Source organism: Balaenoptera borealis (genome assembly GCF_965194805.1).
Source record: "Balaenoptera borealis genome assembly, chromosome: 11".
Lineage (NCBI taxonomy): Eukaryota > Metazoa > Chordata > Mammalia > Artiodactyla > Balaenopteridae > Balaenoptera > Balaenoptera borealis.
In genome coordinates this window covers 87,592,005-87,615,033 of record NC_138868.1, presented here as the reverse complement: position 1 = coordinate 87,615,033, position 23,029 = coordinate 87,592,005, and the positions used below count along the sequence as shown (strand labels likewise).

At 41.9% G+C, this 23,029-nt stretch overlaps 1 protein-coding gene across 9 annotated transcripts in view; it reads left to right on the top strand.

Annotated features, from left to right (window-relative positions):
* Positions 1 to 1,275: 1,275 nt before the first annotated feature.
* Positions 1,276 to 23,029, top strand: part of LOC309606473 (uncharacterized protein) — a 91,763-nt gene continuing 70,009 nt past the window's right edge. For all 9 annotated transcript variants that reach the window (XR_014231858.1, XR_014231859.1, XR_014231860.1 and 6 more), the window contains exon 1: positions 1,276 to 18,608. The gene's annotated coding sequence lies outside the window, so the exon portion shown is untranslated. The remainder of the gene's footprint in view (positions 18,609 to 23,029) is intronic.

Below are 23,029 nucleotides of genomic sequence, written 5' to 3'. Positions count from 1 at the left end.
ACAGGATGCTGTCTCCTTTCTTGCCCGTTGACTCCTACAACCTTGAGGGCTGAACATCTTCATCTTCTGGGAGGGGCTGTGTGTGGGAGGAGCTGTGTGTGGGAGGGGCTGTCCGAGGGAGGGGCTGTGTGTGGAAGGGGCTGTTTGAGGGAGGGGCTGTCAGAGGGAGGGCCTGTCCACTGGTGGAGCTGTGTGTGGAGTGTCTGTGTGAGGGAGGGGCTGTGTGTGAGGGGCTGTCTGAGGGAGGGGCTGTCCTTGGGAGGGGCTGTGTGTGGAGTGTCCCTGTGAGGGAGGGGCTGTCTGTGTGAGAGGCTGTCTGAGGGAGGGGCTGTCTGTGGGAGGGGCTGTGTGTGTGAGGGGCTGTCTGAGGGAGGGGCTGTTTGAGGGAGGGCCTGTCCACTGGTGGAGGTGTGTGTGGAGGGCTGTCTGAGGGGGCTGTCTGAGGGAGGGGCTGTGTGTGGGAGGGGTTGTCTGAGGGAGAGGTTGCGTATGGGAGGGGCTGTCTGAGGGAGGGGCTGGGGTGGGGGAGGGGCTGTGTGGGGGAAGGCCTGTCTGAGGGAGGGGCTGTGTGTGTGAGGGGGCTGTCTGAGGGAGGGGCTGTCAGAGGGAGGGCCTGCCCACTGGTGGAGCTGTGTGTGGAGTGTCTGTGTGAGGGAGGGGCTGTGTGTGAGGGGCTGTCTGAGGGAGGGGCTGTCCTTGGGAGGGGCTGTATGTGGAGTGTCCCTGTGAGGGAGGGGCTGTCTGTGTGAGAGGCTGTCTGAGGGAGGGGCTGTCTGTGGGAGGGGCTGTGTGTGTGAGGGGCTGTCTGAGGGAGGGGCTGTTTGAGGGAGGGCCTGTCCACTGGTGGAGCTGTGTGTGGAGGGCTGTCTGAGGGGGCTGTCTGAGGGAGGGGCTGTGTGTGGGAGGGGCTGTGTGAGGGAGGGGCTGTGTGTGGGAGGGGCTGTCCGTGGGAGGGGCTGTCTGAGGGAAGGGCTGTGTGTGGAAGGGGCTGTCTGAGGGAGGGGCTGTGTGTACGTGTGAGGGGCTGTCTGAGGGAGGGGCTGTTTGAGGGAGGGGCTGTCAGAGGGTGGGCCTGTCCATGGGTGGAGCTGTGTGTGGAGTGTCTGTGTGAGGAAGGGGCTGTCTGTGTGAGGGGCTGTGTGAGGGAGGGGCTGTCTGTGTGAGGGGCTGTGTGAGGGAGGGGCTTGTGTACGTGTGAGGGGCTGTCTGAGGGAGGGGCTGTTTGAGGGAGGGGCTGTCAGAGGGAGGGCCTGTCCATGGGTGGAGCTGTGTGTGGAGTGTCTGTGTGAGGAAGGGGCTGTCTGTGTGAGGGGCTGTCTGTGTGAGGGGCTGTGTGAGGGAGGGGCTGTGTGTGGGAGGGGCTGTCTGAGGGAGGGGCTCCTTTGGCAGCTAAGGTTGCCTCTGTTATGGCCTGTCTCCAGGCCCTCATCTTGAAGCCTTTCTCTTTCTCTCACCTCTGAGTGCCCTTCCTGTGAACCCTGTCTTCTTATTCCCTCCTCCCTCTCCCTATAAAATCTTTCTTTCTGTGCAAGGATCTATTGTTAGTCATTTGTGTCTTAGGGTGGAATTTAAGTCATTTGGCTTCTTCCTCTAGGACGAATTGTAATTCTCCATAAAGGAACAAAAGCTCTAACCCTTCAAAGTGATGGGGGGCAGGGGAAGTAGCCAAGGCGGTAACCTGAGTTGGTGGTGGGGGTAAAGAGATTTCCCACGTTTTTGAAACAGCTATTATACTGTTTTATTATTCTTTTTAGTTTGTAAGAAGAAGAAAACGGAATTTTAAAATGTATTGACCGTCTATGGTGTGTCAAGCCCTGTGTGCTAGGTGCTTTCAAAAATGTTTTCATTTAATCCTTGTAGCAACTCTGTGGGGTAGGTATTATGATACCTTTTTAATTGATGACAAAGCTGAGTTTAGCCACTGTACAGGGTCACACAAAGGCAGAAGGAGCTGTTTTTGGTGAGTGCCTACCTTGTGCCTGGCACTTTTGCTATGCCTTCTCACAAGTATCTCATTTGTTCTTAGAGTACTTCCCAGTATGTAGCGTTAGCTCCATTTTTCAAAAATGAGACAACTGAGGCTCAGAGCAGTAAAGTGCGATCCCTCCTATGTGGGAAATTACCTTGATGCAATAAGTACTCTATGGTGTAAGTTATTTCAGAGGTCTCAGAACAGAAAGGCTCACAGACCAAATTAAGGTGATCAAAATACATGGTTTCTTTAGATTTATTTAAAACACAAATCGAGAGACAAGGGAAGAGGGCTGGGGTGGGTTAACTCACTTAGGATGGGGGCAAGCAGGTGGAAGGACCATACTCCCTAAATCTTGGGTTACACAATGCTTATATGTCCCCTCTCTCTGCTGCATCAGACTTGCCTGCTGATGGGGTGGTTATGAGGATGGAAATTAAGATCTGAGCCATAAGGCCCAGTACACAGAGGGTCCCTTGGGCCAAAGCATGCATTTGCTCTCTGATAAGAGGATCACAAGGGCAAGAACAAGTATGATTGGCCACAGCTATAGCTTGCCAATTAACCTTCTGAACAGCCAAGAATGTTATTTGCATTTCTTGCACAGAGCACATGGGGCCAAAATGAGACCATATGGATGTCAGCCAATGGCTTGCTGATTTAGGCATGACCTAGCTGTCAGCCCAGAGGGGGGATATCATAACCTGTTCTTTCCACCACATTCTGTCTGTAAGAAACACTCTTACTTGTTGCATCGTACATTCCATTTATTCTATATATCTTTAGCATGTCTTACAGGTTACTAACTTATTATCTATAATTAGCATATCTTATGAATTCTGCATATGTCTCACAAGCTACTTACTCACTCATCAACTATACTTCACACATCTTACATGTTTTGCCTGTATCTCATAAGCTACTTGCTTTCTATCTATGTGAGTTTTAGTTATCTATTGCTGTGCAGCAAATTACTCTAATACACCTTTTTTTTTTTTCATCCCTCACAGTTTTTGTGGGTCAGGAATTTGGGAGCAGCTTGGCTGGGTGGCTTGAGGTGTCTCATGAAGTTGCAGTCAAAATGTCAACTGAGGCTGCCATCATCTAAAAGCTTAACTGGGATGGGGGATCCACTTTCAAGATGCCATTGACATGGCTGGCAAGTTGGTGCTGGCTGATGGCAGGAGCCCCCAATCTGTTACCACATAAACCTCTCCACTGAGATGCTGGAGTAACCTCATGATGTGGCAGCTGTCTTCCCCCAGAGCAAGTAACCCAAGAAAGAACAATGTCTTTCATGACCTAGTTTTGGAGGTCTCACACACACACCCCATCATTTCTGCAACATCCTATTGGTTACACAGGGTAGCCCAGCCCAGTGTGGGAGGGGACTATAGCAGGGGCCATGGGGCCAGGATCATTGGGGCCATCTTGGGGGCTGGCTTCCCCAATGAAATATTTATGAATTTCATCCATCCAATCATCAGCATCATCACTGAAGCTTGCTGCTCAACAGGAGCACTAAGAACAAGGTTCTCACAGCGCCACCCTGAGGGGACCTGGGAGGAGCTCTGGGCCAGCGCATAACAGGAGGAGCGGAGCGGGCCACGCTCTACCACAACCTCCTCTCAAGGGCTGCTTCTTGTAGAAGCTGCTTTCACCCCCCAGGGGTGGGAAATATAACTGAACAGGATCTAGAAGAAGTCTTAAACTCGAGACTTGAGACACCATAGTGCTTCTTGCAAGCAACAACCCCTTAAATCCTGACCACCCATGGTGATGTTTTCTCACCACTTTTGCTTATGATGTTGTCCTGTGTGTTTGTCTCTGTTTTGCTTCCATTTATGGTATTAAATTTGCTTTCAATGAGTGGCATCTCTTTTTTTGTGGGACAAGAAGAAAGGTCATTATTGATTCATGCCTGATTTGTTCCAGAGCTGCTGGTGGTAGCCTTTGTCAAGAAAAATAGCTGTTTTACCCCATACAGGTGCAGGTGGTTTATGACTAGACACACAGAAACGTTGTAGTCAAGTTGTGCCTGGCTTTGCTAAGGTCTTTCAGGATTTATTTTAACCGGATAAGAAAATATAACTATCTTATATATTATAACTATTCTATATTTGTTCCAGGCTCTCTCACGTTAGTACACGGCATTTCTTCATGTCTTGGCTACCAGAGCTCTTCCCTCGGGTTGAGAAGGCCTCAGCATCACTAGATTAAGATATGCATAAAATCAGATTTTCATTTATTCATTACTTCTTCTGAATCTTACTTCCCCCACAAAGCTTAATGGAATGAGCCTCTTCAGATGAAGTTCATTTGAAGTTCTACCATTATCACCCTTCAATTCCTGGCATGGTTAATTAAAAAGTGCAGTGGCTTTTGGAACCTCACTGTTTCCTGGAGATGGTTAGTTGATATAGCTTTGCCTACCTGTCTTTTTCCCTGATAGCATCACCACGATTGAACAAATCATAGCTGTACACTCCAATGATATGTGGCCATTGATCTAGCCAAAACTGTCTACTCTATTCCTTTCCACTCCAACCACTACTTGGGAATCTCACCAGTACACATTCACTGTCCATCCCTCTGTCACTATATAGTGCAATGAGACCTTTCTCCTCTTGATATAACTCCCACTCTATCCCAGGAATTGTCCTGAGATAGCATATTGATGTGTCCTCATTCAGGGATCATTTGCTGATCATCAAGATCTCATCTCCCATGTGACAAGGAGATGGCTTCTTAGGGAATGGCTTCACAGTTAATCTAAAGTCAGGGATCCCAGCACCACTGTCTGGGCCTTGAATTGTCAGGACTCCAGGCTAAAGTGTCATTGCAGAAGTCCTTTTCTAACTAGGTGGTCCAGCACCTACTCATGCTGTTGTTTGATGGTGCATCTATAGTCCTGCTCTCAGCCTCTTGCACAAAGCCATCCACCAGGGTTCACGCATGCCTTCTATCTTTGAACGGACACCCAAACAAGAGGTCTTGAGTTGGTGTAGAGGCTGGTAAAGTGAGCCCTGTTTGATATCCTATTACCCTGGCTGCATGCTATTCTGCATCACATTCCTTTGCATCTATGTTAGATCCATATGCCTTCTTGAGCTTCTGGTAGGTTCCTCCCTGTAGAAATGATTCCTGAACTTCTATGTAAGCAAAGTCCTACTATTAGTCTTTAGATACTCTCCTGTGGAAAGTCAACTTTTATCTGCTTATAGAGATCTCATTAAAATTGAGCCTCTATATCATGACCATTAGGCCCATTTACTTTAGAAAAGCAACGAAGCCACATGTACCCCACATTTTAGTGTTTAGTGTTTTACTTAGGTTATATCCTATCTGGCCTAAAACAATCTTGGCCATGCCATAGATGACTGTATTTGGGTAGAAATGATATATCTGGATCATGGCATCCTTCCATGGATATCTTTCACTTCCATGTAGTGGTGGTGAGCTATCCCCTGGCCATGCATGTGGTACCCTCAGGGGTTGTTTGTTCTTAACTGCCTTTTGCTTTATGGTAGATCTGACTTTTGAGTGGGTGAGGAAGACTATCTGCCCTGGTTCTGAATGATTCTGTGTGATATGATTAGAGAATGAGAGCAACTGTGATTATCCATCCCTGAGAGATTTCTACATGAGTGTATAAGGGCTCTGGTGCCTCATTCTAGTCGGGGGCGGGGTGGAGGCTCTGCATATAGCCATCACCAAGGTTGCCCACTTGTCCGCTCCCTCCATCTCCTGCTGAATGACTCCTGGACTGTGGATAATGGCCTCATTCACTGGTCCTCTCGGGAGGACATATTTCCCATTAAGACCAAACTGCTTTGGCAGAGGCACCTGTGGAAAGATATTAAGCCTATTGGATAGGGTGAGTATCCAAATCTATTAGGATGATAACAACCAGAAAACTCCTCTTCTTGCCATTGTCTTTAACATGGATGCTGTGACTCAAGTTGTCTTATCCTCCATCCTGACCCTTATCTCACTAGTACATGTAGGCAGTGGTCATTACTAGAGAATTCCACCTCCTTATTATGCAGATGCATTTTCTTTTGGTACCAGCTGCTAGCAGCATGGGCCCATTGAGAGTCCATTTTATATGACTACATTGGCTAGGTGTTGTTGGCCTATTGACTCTATGGGACTCTTCACTTTTTGCGGGGACAAAAAATTTATACTGACCACGTAGGACTCTTACTCTGGGTTTGACATTGCTTTCTGGTTAATTTGTTGTTTGCTGTTAAGGCAGCCCACTCTGCCGTTAGAGATATAGAATTTCATAGCGAGGCACCCCATGGAGACTTCTTTTCCATCTTCAGTGACCAGAACATTCATTCAACTGATGCTTCTGCCCAATTTTGAGTATGAAAGAGGAACCTTAGGTGGACTTTCTACCTAGCCTCTACCTTCAGGCAGTCAGCATCACTGAAAAGTAGAATGAGCTTTCAAAAGCCAGTGGTGCCACTGTCCTGGCTCCCTGTCTCTCCCTCTCTGTATGTCCTATCATGCCCATGCAATAGAAGGCCTGTATGACCACCTCCTTTATGGCTTAGTTTCTTAAGCCATTCATACAAGCAGGATTTAGGTCAAACATTAGAAGATTGGACTTGTTTTGGGGATCTGGTCATTGACCTGCATTAGTATTGATAGCCTACTCGTAGTAATCCTGAGCTTTTAAAAGCTAGAAATGCCACCCTAATTGTCCTGTCATGGTACTTGGATTAAGCTAAAGAGTTCAGCTTCTTCTTTTTAGGAATATCTTTCTGTTTTCCATTTTACTGAGAGTTCTGTTTCTTGCCTTTGAACCTCAATTTATGTGTATTTATTTTTTCTACTATTTTTACATCTTCTACTATTTCTGTGAGTTCAGCAAAGGAGGAGATCTTATCGTGTGCTCAATCTGCCATCATGCCCTGACAGGAAGCCTGATTCCCCCTTTCCAACCCAATTCTCCTCTCTTTATTTTGTATATCAACTTATCTCCCCATCCCCTGCTCAGCTCTGATCCCCTGTTTATGTATGCAAAGACATTGATGTCCTCTACTAAACAGTAGGTTATATATTCCAAGTCGCCTCTTTGGCAGCCTGGAATAATCGGCAGAAGTTTTGAAATTTTCATCTTTCCCTTCATCCTCCCCCATTAATCTCAGCCAGGGAAGGGAGCTGTTTAGAGCTTTATATCCTCCTTAATATGAATTATGTTTTCTTCTTTAAAAGACAGATGTGATTGTTTTAACTAATAATTTTTTTCTCTATTACAATTATCAGTAACATTTATGGAGTACTTATGTACCAAGAATTATATTAAATAGGTTACCGATGCTAGCTCACTTAATTCTTACAACATCCTGAATGGGAGTGTTTCATCTACATATACAGGTGAGAAAACTGAGGCTGAGAGAGGTGAAACAGTTGCCTCTGGTTTCATGGCTATTGAAGGTCACAAATGGGGTTCAGACTCATGCCTGTATGATTTTAGAGTAAACTTCTTTTGCAAAGACCCTGATAGTAAGTATTTTGGCTTTGCAGGCCATATATGGTCTCTTTCACATATCCTTTTTTTAATACCTCTTTAAAAATGTAAAAACTGTTCTTAGCTAGAGGGCTATAAATAACAGGGCATGGGCCACATTTGAACTGCTGGGCATAGTTTGCCAAACCCTACTTTAGAGCATCTGTCTTCAACCACCATAGCCAGGAGTGGGTGGCCAGATGGGGCACAATTCCATTTTGCTTGTGCCTCACAAGCACCATGAACACCAGGCACATTGCAGCAAGTAATGATTTAGAGGCAGGCAAAGCCTGTGCTCTTCAAATAGCTAGAATGTTCCAGCTGGGTTTTTGCCCTTGCTTTCTGAAATGGGAATTAGGACAGCAGGCCTTAGGACTGAATTGTTTGTTTGTTTTTTAATCTCCTTGTCCCACTGGTCACACTGAGCATTCAGGGCCCCAGGTGACAAGGCAGTGAATTCTATGGCACTTTTCTCCTCTAAGACTGTAGGCAATAACTGCTTTGCTGTTCCTTCTTTCTGAGATACATTTGTCATAAGCCTGTTTGGGGAGAAGAAGGGGGTGGAAAGGGTAATAATTAGAGTCAGGGTCTTCATTTCCTCATTGCCCTCCATCAATAGATAATTATTTAACATTTATTATGGAACATCAGGGAGACCATTTGGTAGGCAGTTAATAGGTTAGAGCTTAGAGTTGATAAAGGTCTAATGTAAGAGAGATTGACAAGAGGATGAATTCAACAGACCGTAAGGGCTTGGTGTAGGGTATGAAGAACGGCTAGGAACTTAGGCTGATGCTGAGAGGGCCAGCCTGGATGACTGGGAGGATGGTGACACCATTAAATAATAGGAAACAGAGCAGAGAATCAGGTTGGGAGGCGGAAGTGTCAAACTCTGTGCTGGATGTGTTAAATCTGAGAATACTGTTGTTTTCACATGGAGATGTCAGGCCAGCAATTTGAAACACAGGTTCAGAACTAATGAAACTGCCAGATTAAAGAGTTTTGAATTTAGCCCCAGGACAACTTGGACCTATTGGAAAAAAAAAATTGTGCAGAGGTGTTTCTTCACAAAAGCTCTGTTTAGAAAAATTATTTTGGAGGAGGAAAAGGTGTTGTGAAGTAACTTCCAATGATCCTGTCTATAATATGATGAGGCTGGGAGCTAGCGTGGGGGCAGTAAGATGAGAAAGTGACAGAGAGATGCAAAAGGTATTTTGCAAAAACTTAGCAAAAATTGTAGATTTCTTTCCTTTAAAATAGCATTTTCCCTACTATTTTATTTTGAAAAATACTGAACCAATCATTGGAAAAAAACAGTACAATAAATACCCATATTCTCTTCACATAGATTCTCTAATTGTTAGCCTCTTTTGCCATATTTGCTTTCTTTCCCTTTCTCTTTTCAGAAAAAGGGCACTGTCCTACATAGCCACATTATAATGATCACACTCAGGACATTTAACAAAGATACCATAGTTTTACCTAATATATAACATATGTTCAAATTTCCATGATTGTCCTAACAATGACTTTTATAGCTTTTTTTTTTTAGTATTCAGTCAATGGTCCAGCATTGCATTTACTTTTTCATGTCTTTTAAATCTTTTTTAATTTAGAGCAGTAGCCCCTTCTCTTTTGGTCTTTTATGACATTGACCTTTTGAAGAATCTAGACCAGTGGCTTTGAAGAATGCCTGAGGATTTGGATTTGTCCGAATGCTTCCTCATGATTAGATTCAATATCATGGGTTTTGGCAGGTGTAATACAAGTGGGGCTGCATCCCAACCAGAGCATATCCAAAGGCACATAAAATTGATCTGTTCCATTTTTACTGATGTTAGGTTTGATCTTTTGGTTAAGTTGGTGTCTGCCAGATTTCTTCATTGCAAAGGCACCTTTCCCCTTACCTGTTGGATGGTACTTTGAGACTATTTGACTGTCCTGATCTCCAAAACCATTCATTTAATATTTTAGCTTACATTGATTATCCTTGCTTGAAGTAAGTATTGCATTGGTGGTTGAAAAATGGAGATTTTCTAATCCTATAATTCTACATGTGCTAGCTGGCATTCTTCTGTTAAAAAGAGCTTTCCTTCCTTCAACTTTTGTTTTTAGTATCATTATGGACTCATGAATTAAAAAAAATTAAGTTCAATATGTTATAATCTATTACTGTCATTATTCTTTTTTAAAATTGAGATATAATTTACACATGGTACAATGTCCAGGTCTTAAATTTGCAGTTAGCTGAATTTGACAAGCATATATATTCATGTAACTCACACCCCTACTAAGATACAGAACACTTCCATCATTGCAGAAAGTTTCCTTGTATCCCTTCCTTGTTAGTTCTTGTAATCACTCTAGGCAATCACATTTCCTTATTCTTTTTAACACTCAAACTCTTCCAAATTTGGTTAATGAGAGCCTCTTTAAGCTGGTTCCTAGGTCTTTTTGTCATAGCCCCATCAGTTTTTGAGCACATTCTTGCTTTCCAGCACAATAAGATGCCTCAGACCTCTGGTACCAGGTATTTCTTTAAGGAGCCCCTATTTTTGTGTGTGGGTCAAATGGTATTTAGAATCCAAGATTTAGTTGCTGGATGTATTAGTTTGCTAAGGCTGCTATATCAAAAATACCACAAACTAGGTGGCTTAAAACAACAGGAATTTATTTTCTCCCAATTCCAGAGGCTCGAAGTCTCATATCAAAGTGTTGGCAGTCATGCTCTTTCTGGAGGATCTAAGGAAGAATCCTTCTCTGCCTCTTCCTAGCTTCTGGTGCTTCCCAGCTGTCCTTGGTGTTCCTTGCCTTGTAGCTGCCTCACTTCAATATCTGTCTCTGTCTTCACAGGACTATCTCTCCTCTGTGTGTCTGTGTGTCTTCACATGGCTGTCTTCTTATAAGGCCACCAGTCATGGATTTAGGGGCTCATCCTAATTTAGTATGCTCTCATCTTAACTTGATTACATCTGCCACGACCCTACTTCCAAATTAGGTGACATTCACAGGTATCTAGGGTTAGGACTTCAGCATATCTTTGTGGGAGACACAATTCAACTCACAATACCGAGTATGCTCACTGAAAGTAAGATGTCATTTTTCTGGGCCATTTCAGTGAACAGAGCTAGATTGAAAAAAACATACATATGTATATACATATATATTATATATCACTCATACACAATCATGAATTTATACTGATATATTCAATTCCAATTCAATGCCACAGGGTTCTCCCTTTCCTCCTCCCCATCCTACATTTGTATCTTGAACCCTGGCAAATAGGATTTGCCTGCTCCTACAATACAAACAAAATAGTGTCGGAATTCAACATCGACACCACTACCAACAACAAATTAAAGTTCAAGATTTCATTACAGTTTCGTTTGTCCTTAGAATATATTTCATTGAGGGTATTCAGCCAATGTATTCTGTTCAAAAGTTACTTGAATTACCTTTTTTTTTTCTATTTGGTTACTTTATTATTTTGATGTACAATTAAGGCTATTTGTTTTATTTGTATTCAACTCTAGATTTTTTTACTGATTTAGCTTAATGTTTTGAATATGTAAATCCACTTCTTTCTTCCTTGTTGATTTAACTTACTTTTTAAAATACATAAAATGTTAACTTCTTACAGCTATATAAAAATCATACTCAGGATTCTCCCTCCCCTCCCTAATCCTTTTAACCTCATTCCTACTCACCCCCTTTTACGTAACCAATTTCATTATTTCCTGGTTCAACTTCCTGTGTTTTGTTTTGTAAAAATAAACAAATACATACATATATACATTTTTTAGTTTATAATACATCAATCACTCAGTAGCAGTTCATAGACACCTTCTTGCAGCTGTAGAGTCCTCTATTATGTGATGTTATGCCATTTATTTAATCAGACTCTTGTGGATGTGCATTTAGATCATTTCCAATCATTTTTATTGCAAACAGTGCAACAAAGAAAAACCTTGTGGTTGTTTTCATTGTGTAGTTGTTGGAGGGGTATCTTCAGGGTTAACTTTAGAAAATGGGACTGCTGAGCCAGAGGGTAAATGTCTTTGTAGTTGTATCAGATATTGCCCAAGTCTCCTCCATAGGAGTTGTACCATTTTTTCATTCTCATCAACAGCATGTGAGAGTGCCAACAGACTGGCTGTCAAGATTTTGAAATTTTTGCTAAATTTTTAGGTGAGAAAATAACTTAGTTTTAATTTGCCTTTCTTCATTAAGAATGAAGTAGAACATCTTTTAATATTTGTGTGTGTATGTGCATAAATTTATTTTTTATTTATTTAGTTTTTGTTAATTTACAATGTTGTGTTCGTTTCAAGTGTACAGCAAAGTGATTCAGTTATACATATATATATAAATATACATCTATATATTCTTTTTCAGATTCTTTTCCACTGTAGGCTATTATAGGATATTGAGTATAGTTTCCTGTGCTGTATAGTAGGTCCTTGTTGTTTACCTATTTTATATATAGTAGGTCCTTGTTTACCTATTTTTTATATATATATATATTTTGTATATAGTAGTGGAATATCTTTTAATATCTTTAAGAGACATTTTATGTTTTTTGTTGAACTATTTATAACTTTTAATACTTTTTATAAGGTTTTAAAATATTTATTCTCAATGTTAATATATTAGAGATATTAGCTTTTTATCTGTTATACATGTTATAATTTTTTTCTCCCAATTTCTCACTTATCTTTAGACTTATGGTGTTTTTTATCATGGGGAAGATTTTTAAAATGTAGTTAAATAATGATTTTATTTTTTTAAATTGTAGCTGGATATCCAATCATAGTTAGAAAGGCTTTCCCCTTGTCTAGTACTTGTATGGTTCCATCTTTTATATTTAGATCTTTTGTGCATTTGGAGTTTTTTCTGCTTATGATGTGAAGGAAAGAAGCCAATTTTATCATTTTCTCAGAGGTGCTTCAGTTGTTCTAATGCCATTTGTTAAAAAGTCCATCTTTTTCTCGGTGATTTGCGACATCACCTTTATAATATACTAACCATCCGTGTGTACTTAGACTATTTCTGCACTTTCTATTCAGATCATTGGTCTGAATTTTACTTTGTCTGATGTTAGAATCAGAACCTTTCTTTCTTATTGTTTCCATTTACCTGATACAATTCCCCAACAATTTATTTTTAGCATTTTTGATTTACTTCATTTTACATTTATCTTTTGTATTCATCACATAATAGGGTTTTGCTCTTTGAGCCAACTCAAAAATTTCTTTACTTTAATAGAAAACTTAAGTACATTTACATTTACTAATGTGAATAAGGTTTGGCTCCAACTTTGACATCTTTTTTGTTATATTTACTATAGGCATTATGTTGTATTTACTGTGTTCCTTTCTATTATCTGTTCTTTGCTTATTTTTCTTTTTTGTATTTCCCTCAGAATTTAAGAATTGTTATGGTTGTTCTAGTATTTTATACTTTTTATGACACCCATAACCCCTTTTTTTCTTACTTAGAGATTTACTATTTGGTTTTTAAGTTTAAATGTAACCTTTGACTCCTCTCTACTTACCTATGTGACCATCAATGAGTTTACTCTCTTTCTTCTTTATCTCTCACTTCCTCAGTCTTTTTAAATTTTGAATTGTATTTACTTTTATAGAGCATTTAGCATTTGCATTATGGTCTTCTACACTTGACCCACATTGGTTTTAGTCTTAGAGCAACAATTAAACATATTCAGTACTTTCTCTAACTCCTTTCTTGAAGTTTCCCAGACATCTCTTGGTTAGATGAAGCTTGACTTCTAGTAGATTCCTCAGAAAAAGTTTCTGAGTACAGATTTCCCTCCATTTTTGTATGTTTAAAACTTTTCTTCTAGCTTTGGTATTTGAAGGACTGCTTGGTTGGATATAAAATTCTTTGCTCACACTCTTTTCTTGAGTTTCTTGAAAGTATTGTTCCATTGTTGGCAGAAATGGAGAAGCCTAACTTCGAATCTTTCTTTCAAATATCAAGGCGAGATGAAAGTTTTAAGTTGGGTTGAGATAGTGCTAACTTAAGCATTCCAGTTAGTTTTCCCAGGTACATGGTGTGGCGTTTCAATACGCAGATCCTGGTCTTTCATTTCTGCAAAGTTTTCTTGAATGATAGGTTTAAATATTATTTCTGTTCTATTTTTTTCTTCTTCAGAGACTCCAATTATCTATATTGGATTATCTTTGCTGTCTTCTATAGTAATTACTTTTTCTCTAATTATTTTTTAAACACCTTCTTTCCATCGTTTTTGTTTTCTTGACTGTTTTGTGTCTTTCCTTAATGTCTCTTATTATATTTTTAGTTAAATATATTCTCTCTTGGGTCCTTTGTAATTTAGTTTTCATTTCTAAGATGATTTTGTCTTTTTCTTCAATTTGTTTTCTAAATTTAGTGAACACTTGTTTCATATCTTTCTGTTTTAGGTCTGTTTCTGTTTTCAGTTTTTTAATATCTAATTTGAATTGTTTTTATATATGCAAATGCCTGTTTGAGGATATTTAATCCAGGTTGAGGTGTTGTGGTATAATTTTCTTCTGCTTCGTGGTTGGATTTGGGGAAGAATTTTCACCAACTGAAATATTTTAAAATCTCATTTTGATTTTTCTTTTTATAGTAACTTTGTATGGATACTCTCTGTAATTTTCTGCTAACTTTGAACTATTTATTTTCCCAGACTAGCAGTAACAGTTGCATGAAGACAGGGATGAAGAAGTTTTACCAAAATTATTTCAGGGGAAGACTTACCAGAATTTTGTTAGTTCAAGAGTACCCTCTTGTTGAGATATAAAATGCAATTTTACTGCATGGTGCCTGAGATAGGAGAGGGGTTGGGTGCCTTCTGAGTTGGTGATTCTCATTAGTTTCTGTAGGACCGTTAATATCTACCTCCTGTTCCTTCTTTCCCTTCGCTATTAAGCCTTCAAATGATGCTCCTTGGAAGTCTTCTTTCTCTCCCTCAGAAGTAACCCCTACTCAAGACTGCTGCCTTTGGCCCCTTGCATCTTCAAGCCTTTTCCAGTTGATGTCCCAGTAGCCAGAGCTCAGAATAAGTCTCCAACTTCTCATCATTTCCCCACTCTGGGTGGTACTTTCTCTTTCTGGTCTCTGCACCTCCTTCACCTCCTCCACCCCTTGTTTCTCTCTTCTCTCTGGCATGCATTCTCCAGATGACTCTGCTGGTTTGGTTTATTTCCTGACTTGTGCATGATTTTAATTTTAATTTCATACTATTCTTGGTTTCTTACTTACGCTATAGCTGGGTTATGAGTGTATTTACTCTTCTGTCAATCTTTTTTTTTTTTTTTTTTGAGATGTGTGAATTGATTTGGATTTAAGTACCTACTATTATCCTACTGGAACTTGGAGCCCTCATAAGCTTTTATTTATTTATTTATGACTGTGCTGGGTCTTCGTTGCTGTGCAGGTGTTTCTCTAGTTGCGGAGAGCAGGAGCTACTCTTCGTTGTGGTGCGCAGGCTTCTCATTGCTGTGGCTTCTCATTGCTGTGGCTTCTCCTGTTGCAGAGCACGGGCTCTAGGTGCATGGGCTTCAGTAGTAGTGGTACGCAGGCTTCAGTAGTTGTGGCTCATGGGCTTAGTTGCTCTGGGGCATGTGGGATCTTCCCGGACCAGAGCTCGAACCTGTGTTCCCTGCATTGACAGGAGGATTCTTTAACCACTGCCCCACCAGGGAAGTCCCATAAGCTTTTTAATTTGAGATAAATGTTAGAGATTATTTATTCCAAACCCCTTTATTTACAAATGATAAACATAGTCCCAGTGACAGCAAACATTTCTCTCAGGGTTACACAGGAGCAGAGCCAAGACTACAGCCATACTTCCTTTACATCCTTTAACAACAAAATACTCTTTCAAAACAGTTAAATTGCACTATGGGGAGAAATCCACAAATTCAGAAGTCTCAGGGGTTCCCACACACTTATTTGTATCCTGAGAGGATATACAAAATAGTAGTTGCCCTCCTGAGTTGCTTGAAATTCCAACAGAAGTCCAAGGAAAAACCTCTGGTCCTAGAGGAATTTGTCTTCATCTTCTTATCTCTGGCTGTGCAGGAGGAGGAGTAGAGATTCTTAGGTCTGATTGAAGCTAGAAGTTTATTTGCATATAGGAAGTTAAGAGAAAAGAAGAAATAAGAACACAGAATGGTCTCCTCTCCTTTCCTTTAGAATCCTTAGGGATTGTTTTATCACAAATTTTTCATTTGTTTCTCTGGCAAAGAAACCATGGGGGTAGAATGGTGGCGTCAAGGCCCAAAACACCAGTGAAGGCTTTTACTCATTCAGTCCAACAACACAAATGGTGAATCTATGATGTGCTAGGCACTCAGCTGAACATGGGGAGAAATAGTGAGGAACAAAGCAAAGTTGTTTTCCACAAAGAGTTCACTGTCTAATGGAACGAGTTTGCATGCATTACACAACCAGTGTGGTAAGTGCTGTAAGATGTAAATACAACTAACAGTGGGAGGAAACAAGAGAGGTGGAAGCAGGGATTCTGCCTTGCTAACTCAGTGGCATTTGAGTTGAGTTTTAAAGAATGAACAGGAGTTTACTAGAGATAAAATGCAGGAATGCATATTTCACATTTAGTGAACTGGAAGCAAATGGCGAATGGGTGGAAGATTAGGCTTGGCTGCGTGCCAGAGGCTAGATCTTGAAAGTCCCAGTATATCTCAAACTTTAACTTGAAGGCAATAAGAGGTGGTAAATTGTCTTAAGTAGGTCAGTGACAGGATGAATTTCGTATTTTAGAATACAGGGTGGATTGGAAGGGGCATGCCTGGAAGCAGAGAGTTGAATTAGGAGGCTACTGTCATATAAATGAAAGATAATGAAGTCCTATACCTTGATGACTTCCTAGTCTCTGGCTCTGTACTTTCGTGTACAACCAGTGCCTGCTGGAATCCACCAGACACTTTGACTCAACCTGTCCAAACCTAAACTCTTCATTGACTCCTTTCTTCCTTAACATGCATTCCCTATTTCAGTTCTTGAGACCAGTCACCCAAGCAAGATAGCAAGAGTCTGCTTCTCCTTCACTCCATACATCCAAGAGTCATCTACCCTTGAAAATTCAAAGTCTTAAATATCCTATCTCTCAATTCCAATTGCCACTATCTTGGTGAGGATATGAGGAGAATAATGTGGTCTGAAAAACCACGTTGGGGTCAATGAATTAGAGGTTCCAATGAGGTCATAGAAATTCTGGAATGGGAGTACGAGAGTGTGTAGGGAAGGCAGGAGATTGTGCTCCGCGAGGGTGATGTTTGAAGTGGAGGTTTCAAAGGTGGTTTGTTGATGTGAAGGTTTTGGTGTGGCCATGTGAATGAGGCTGAGGTGGGGGCAGGACATTATTATCAGAGATATGGAGCTTAAGGAGCTGAGAAGTCAGAGTATTCGAAGGGTCATCATGTAGATATTGAAGTCCCCAAGGATAATGACAGTAGTAATAGTAGTAGTAGTAGTAGTCGTCATAGTCATAGTAGTAGAGAGATATCCAGATACCGAAGTCATCAATAAATAAAGGGAGGTACCCAAGGGCTATAATGAGGAAGTAGGAGGTCATGTTCATCCCTAGATGCAAATTTGTATCAAAGATGTGAAGGAGAACCACAATATTGTTTCTGAGGTCAAAGGAGGAGGAAAAGAATTTCAAGAAGCAAAGGTAGTGTCTACAGCACCAAAGGATGCTGAGGGACCTTGGGACTTGGTGCCTGGAAACCATTGGTGGCCTGGGCAGGAACAGCTCTAGCAGAATGGATGCTTGGCTCTAGGGATTTGGGCAGTGAATGGATGGAGCAGACACAGGGTCAGAAACTGTACACAGGGCTTCCCTGGTGGCGCAGTGGTTGAGAGTCCACCTGCCAATGCAGGGGACACGGGTCCAAGCCCTGGTCTAGGAGGATCCCACATGCCGGGGAGCAACTGGGCCCTTGTGCCACGGCTGCTGAGCCTGCGCTCTGGACCCTGCGAGCCACAACTACTAGGCCTGCGTGCCTGGAGCCCGTGCTCTGCAACGGGAGAGCCCATGGCAGTGAGAAGCCCATGCACCGCAACGAAGAGTAGCCCCCGCTCGCTGCAACTAGAGAGGACCTGCACACAGCAATGAACACCCAGCGCAGCCAAAAATAAATAAAATAAATAATTTTTTTTTAAAAAAAGAAAGAAATTGTATACAAAGGGTTGAGGAACTCATCTGTGTATAAAGAAAGAAATGAGGTGACGCTAAAGGGACACATTTATCAAATGAAGGAGGTTTTCATTGTTGTTGCTTTTTTTTTTTTAATTAAAGCTAAAGGAAACCTGTGCCTATTTATGCTTCATTCTCTCACTCTCTGGGGAAGGAGGGGAGGAGCTAAGGAAAGGTGTCATTTTACAGCAAGAGGGAAAGGTCAAAGTGTTCACATCTAAGTCTTCCATATCCTTGGTAAGGAAGAATGTGAAAACACAGTGAGTCACATCTGCTATGACTAGGCCAGACTTTCCAGAGGCTGTCACTTGGAAAGAAACAAACCCCAGCTTTCTAAGGTTAACTGCTGAATTCTCTTCCTCTTGTTTAATTTTAAACTTTGGCACTTCAAGGGCAATGAAATTGTTATGGATTGCATATTCCTGTACTCCCCACCTCCTGCCAAGTCATATGTTGAAACCCTAATCCCCAGTGTGATGGTATTTGTAGATGAGGCCTTTAGGAGGTGATTAGGTCATGAGGGTGGAGCCTCCATGAAGAATTAGTGCTCTTATAAAAGACTCAAGAGGGCTAGCGCGCTCTCTCTCTCTCTTTCTCTCTCAATCCCTCTCCCTCCGCCTCACCTCCTACTCCATGTGAGGATACAGTGAGAAGGTGGCCATCTACAAGCCAGGAAGAGGACTCCCGTCATGAACTGAATCTGCCAACACCAAGATCTTGGACTTCCCGGCCTCCAGAACTGTGACAAATGAATGCTTGTTGTTTAAGTCACCTAATCCATGGTACTTTGTTATAGCAGCCCAAACAGACTAAGACAGAAATCCAAGATCCCCCTGCACTACAGCATCAGACAGTGAGGCTGCTGTCTCTCCTGTCTCCTCCACGTGAGTCTTTAAACTGTCTATTTCCATGTTCCCAGATTACAATCGGCTTTTCGCTGACAGGCTGTGCTGAGCGTTGTCTCATTCATGGGGTAGACGGTTGTTGCCTGTTCTCCAGCCATGACAAATTGCTGACTGCTGGCATCACTGATGAAATAAGTAAGGCCTCTGCCACCCCAGCTTCTATTACTTTTTAATATGAGTTACTTTAATAGAAAGACTTAAATGCTTCTTTCTATTGCTTTGCCTCAGCACTTCTGGGGTCATAAATTCTTCTCCCTCTTGTCTGCTATTACTGGCATATCAATCCTTTCTAGTTCCGTGAGCACTAAAATTGAAAGAAAACAAGGTTGTGGCTTTATGCATTTTTAATTTAACAAAATCCCAGCTTTGAAGTTGAGGGAAACAATGCTTCTGGCGGAATGGTGCGGCCACCAGGAAAGCCTTTGGAGAAGTCAGATCAATGGAAGGTTTGCAGGCAATTGGCTCCATCCTTAATCTTCAGGGGACCCTCAGCTGACTTTGTGTTCTTATGAATTCCAGTCAGGTTGTAAATCTTCCCCACTCACCCCTCTTGTTTTGTATCCCTCTTGAGAACATACAGAAACCTAGTAGGATAGGAGACTTTGCACTCTCAGCCTTAGAGAAGAATCCATGCATCATTTGATTTGTCCCCAGGGTTCCAACATGAAATGGTTAGCTGGTTGCATGACAATGAAGGGAAAAGAGTGTCTCCATTCTTAAAAATCTCTCTTTTAAGGCTATTCCCTTGGGGTGCTTAGTTTCTGGGTCTCAAAAGGTCAGGAAGTCCTTCCTCACCTGTAGCTCACATTGCAAACTCATGGAGAGAGCCTATTTCCTAGAGGTGGAAAAAAAGTGCAGGTTGGCATAAGGCCCAAGAAAGAATGAAATAAAATGTCTCTTTAGGCATGGCCCAGAGGCATGATTAATACCACTGCTCATCAGCATAAAATATATTCAATTATGAGGGATTAAGAGGCTTGGGAAAGCAAAATGCTAAAGCAGTTGAAAGATGAGCATATTAGTGGAAAACAGGGCCCCAGGATGGCAGAGGCTGAGGCTGCCTGTGGTGTCAGAGGGTGCCGGGGGAGTGCAGCTTTGCATTCTACTGAGGAGGATTGTTTCCCAAATGCTGGGTTCTTGAGAGGTTCTGTACTGTTAGGAGGGGATGGAGCTGGAGAGGTGTACTCTGCCTAACCTGGCCACATTCACCCTGAAAAAGAAAGTGCTTTTCAAGCACCTTTGTTTCCCTTAGAAACCAGTGCTTGCTGAAATACATCACTCCAAGGGGCTCCAGTGTGTGCTGACCATTGAGATGCCCCACGAGGGGGGGATCACTTGGATAACTCTCCCAGATTCTCGTCTGTGAATTTACACAGTTCAGGCAGAGAGGAGAGTGGGTAAAGCGTGCTGTGCCTGTGTGGTGGAGTGTGGGCAGAGCATTGGGTAGGTGGGTGACAGCCTGCCAAACAAAAGGCAGAGAATCAGAAGAATCCCAAGAACCACCCTTTAGGAGACAAAGTAGTGACTCCAGAACTAGGACCAGATGGCCTATCTGCCTGGGGTAGAAAACCAGCAACCAATCAATTAGCTGAACAAGTATTTTGTGGCACCTTCTATTTGCCCACCACTGCTATTTATTCATCATGCCTTTCATGATGCACAGAAGAGCTGTGCTGGGGGTGTGTGGGAACTGGGAGAGGACTAGTACTAGAGAAGCAGTGATGGAGACTTTTAGTCTTTCCATGAGACAGGTTTGCAGATGATCCCAGAGTTGAATTCCCAGAATTAGAACAAGTTACTTCAAGATCAGAGCAAATTGTTGGAGAACAGTATTGTGGTTAAAAGAGTAGCCATTAGAGTTAGGAGGACCTGGGCTTGAACTCTAATTCTGACACTGACTAGCTGTGTGACTTGAATGAGTGGCTCATCCTTCCTCTGTCTCTTTGTCTTGTGCATAGAATGGAAATCATAACTGTACTGATCTCAAAACGTTGTGGTGAGAGTGATGTTCAGTAATGTGTGAAGCTCCTAACACAGTGTCTGGCCCATAGAAAGCACTCAGTGCATTTTTTATAAGTATTTGCATCTTCAGAGGTGGAGCTGAGAAAGGTGTGCAGAGAATAAAAGAAATGGAAAGTTAGCATTACTTATAATATCCAAGATATGGAAGCAACCCAAGTGCCCATCAACTGTTGAATGGATAAAGAAGACGTAGTATATCTATACAATGGAATATTACTCAGCCATAAAAAAGAATGAAATTCTGCCATTTGCAGCAATGTGGATGGACCTAGAGAACATTTTGCTTAGTGAAATAAGTCAGAGAAAGACAAATACTGTATGACATCACTTATATGTGGAATCTAAAAAATTATACAAATAAGTATATATGCAAAATGGAAACAGACTCACAAATACAGAAAACAAACTAGTGATTACCAACAGCAACAGGGAAGGGGGGAGGGGTAAATTAAGGGTATGGGATTAAGAGATACAAACTACTACATATAAAGCAGATAAGCAACAAGAATATATTATACAGCACAGGGAATTACAGTCATTATCTTGTAATAATTTATAATGGGGTAAAATCTGTAAAAATACTGATGCTTTACACCTGAAATTAATATAATATTGTAAATTAACTATATTTCAATTTAAAAAAAAAAATGGAAAGTCAATAAGGCGACAGAAGAAAATGGCAGGGGATTTGATAATCTTATAGGCACATCTGTCTGGCCTGGGGCTATTTGCATTAGACCAGGGATGTCACATTTTCCATGCTCTAGGGGTCTTTAAGAGGTTGCATGGTCCCTAACAGCCAAGGCAGGGGAGCCAAACAACAATGTAAATGTAGGAATTAAGAAACCCAGTCTAAGTGCTTCACCATATGTGTTGGGATGGGTTGAGTTGGACTGATGGTTAATGACTAGGGTATGTGATCAAGTCCAGAGATAGTGGCTTAAGTAACACCTGCAGGACTAACTGTTTCTTGTCCCGATGGTGGTGTGGGAAAGGTTAGCCCATTGACATCTGTTTGGCCTTTCTGTTTCCTAGACAGAAGCATTCTGTTGGGCTGGTTTATAGAAAAATGTCTTAAAGCAGCTTTGCAAATTAAGTTCACATATATCTGCCTGCCTTCTCGAGAATGCAAAATGAGAGTTACTACTCTCTTCCATCCAGGAGAATGGAAGGGTAGCTTTTTTGCAAATCTGACCTTTCAACTTCTTTTAAACAAAAGTGCTGTGAGGGTACAACTTGTATCATTTTGTAATCCATTCATTCGTTCACTCATTTAACAAATATGTATTGAGCTCTCCTTACATGAAAAGTACAGTCCAAGACCTTGGGAATGAGCACAGCAACCCTCAAGGAACTCAGAAGGGAACAAGTCAGGTTAACAAACATCTGTAATCAAAAGAGGAGAGAGCAAAAATGGAAGCAGGTGAAGAACTGATCTCCTTCTACTTCTGGGATGTATGCCCAAAGTACAGAGCAGGTATGGTGAAAAGGAGATGTAAAATGGAGCCAGGGCTCTTCTCTCTCTGTGAACTTTGGTGTGGTATGGCCACAGGATGACTAATAAATAGAACTCTCCAGGGAAGCAGAATAAATTGCATGGAAGAGAGATCATCGGGATAATAAACATATAGCATCTCTCTTGGTCCCCAAGTGCTCAGATCATCTAAAGCCTCCAGCTCTGGTACCAGAAATCAGAATAGTGGCTTTCCAGGTGCGTCACTGGCCAGAGGTAGTGCTGGAACGAGGGAGGATGGGAAACATGACCCCAATCCCATCCACCTTCTGAGCCACATCCACCTAGGTTCTAAGTCCCTCATCCTGGCTTACTGGTTGGCCCAATAAAAGTAAAGGCAAACCTGAGAGTGGAGAGGTCTGTCACAGGAGTTGAGAAATGGCCACAGGAGTGGAAGTTACTCATAACATTTAAGGCTATGCTACCCTGTGTTAGGATGACCACAGAGCAAACTAACATAGGCAACAATAAAGCCCAAGCCAGCAAGTTGAAATAGACACTCTGCCCCTAATAGGGGTCTGTAAATACCAGTTAAATGGATGAATCAATTGTATATGCATGCATCATATTTTTCCAGCCCAAGATTTGATTTGGTTTCCATGGCTAGAGGCCAGATGCCTACTGAGAAGTCTTCCAAATCACCAGTCTTGATCTTTTCTTAACTGCTCCCAGGGGATCCAGAGACTGACTCTGGTATCTAGCACAAGCAGCATGGCACTGTGCCCTGAGAGGGCTAATGCACTATTCATATTGGCTTTGGGTCCAGGCACCCGCTATGCAGAGCCTACCACCCAGATGGTATAGACTCAGATTCCAGTCCATTTGGAAAGGCCAGGTCCTGCCAACTCCATCTCCAAGGAGACAG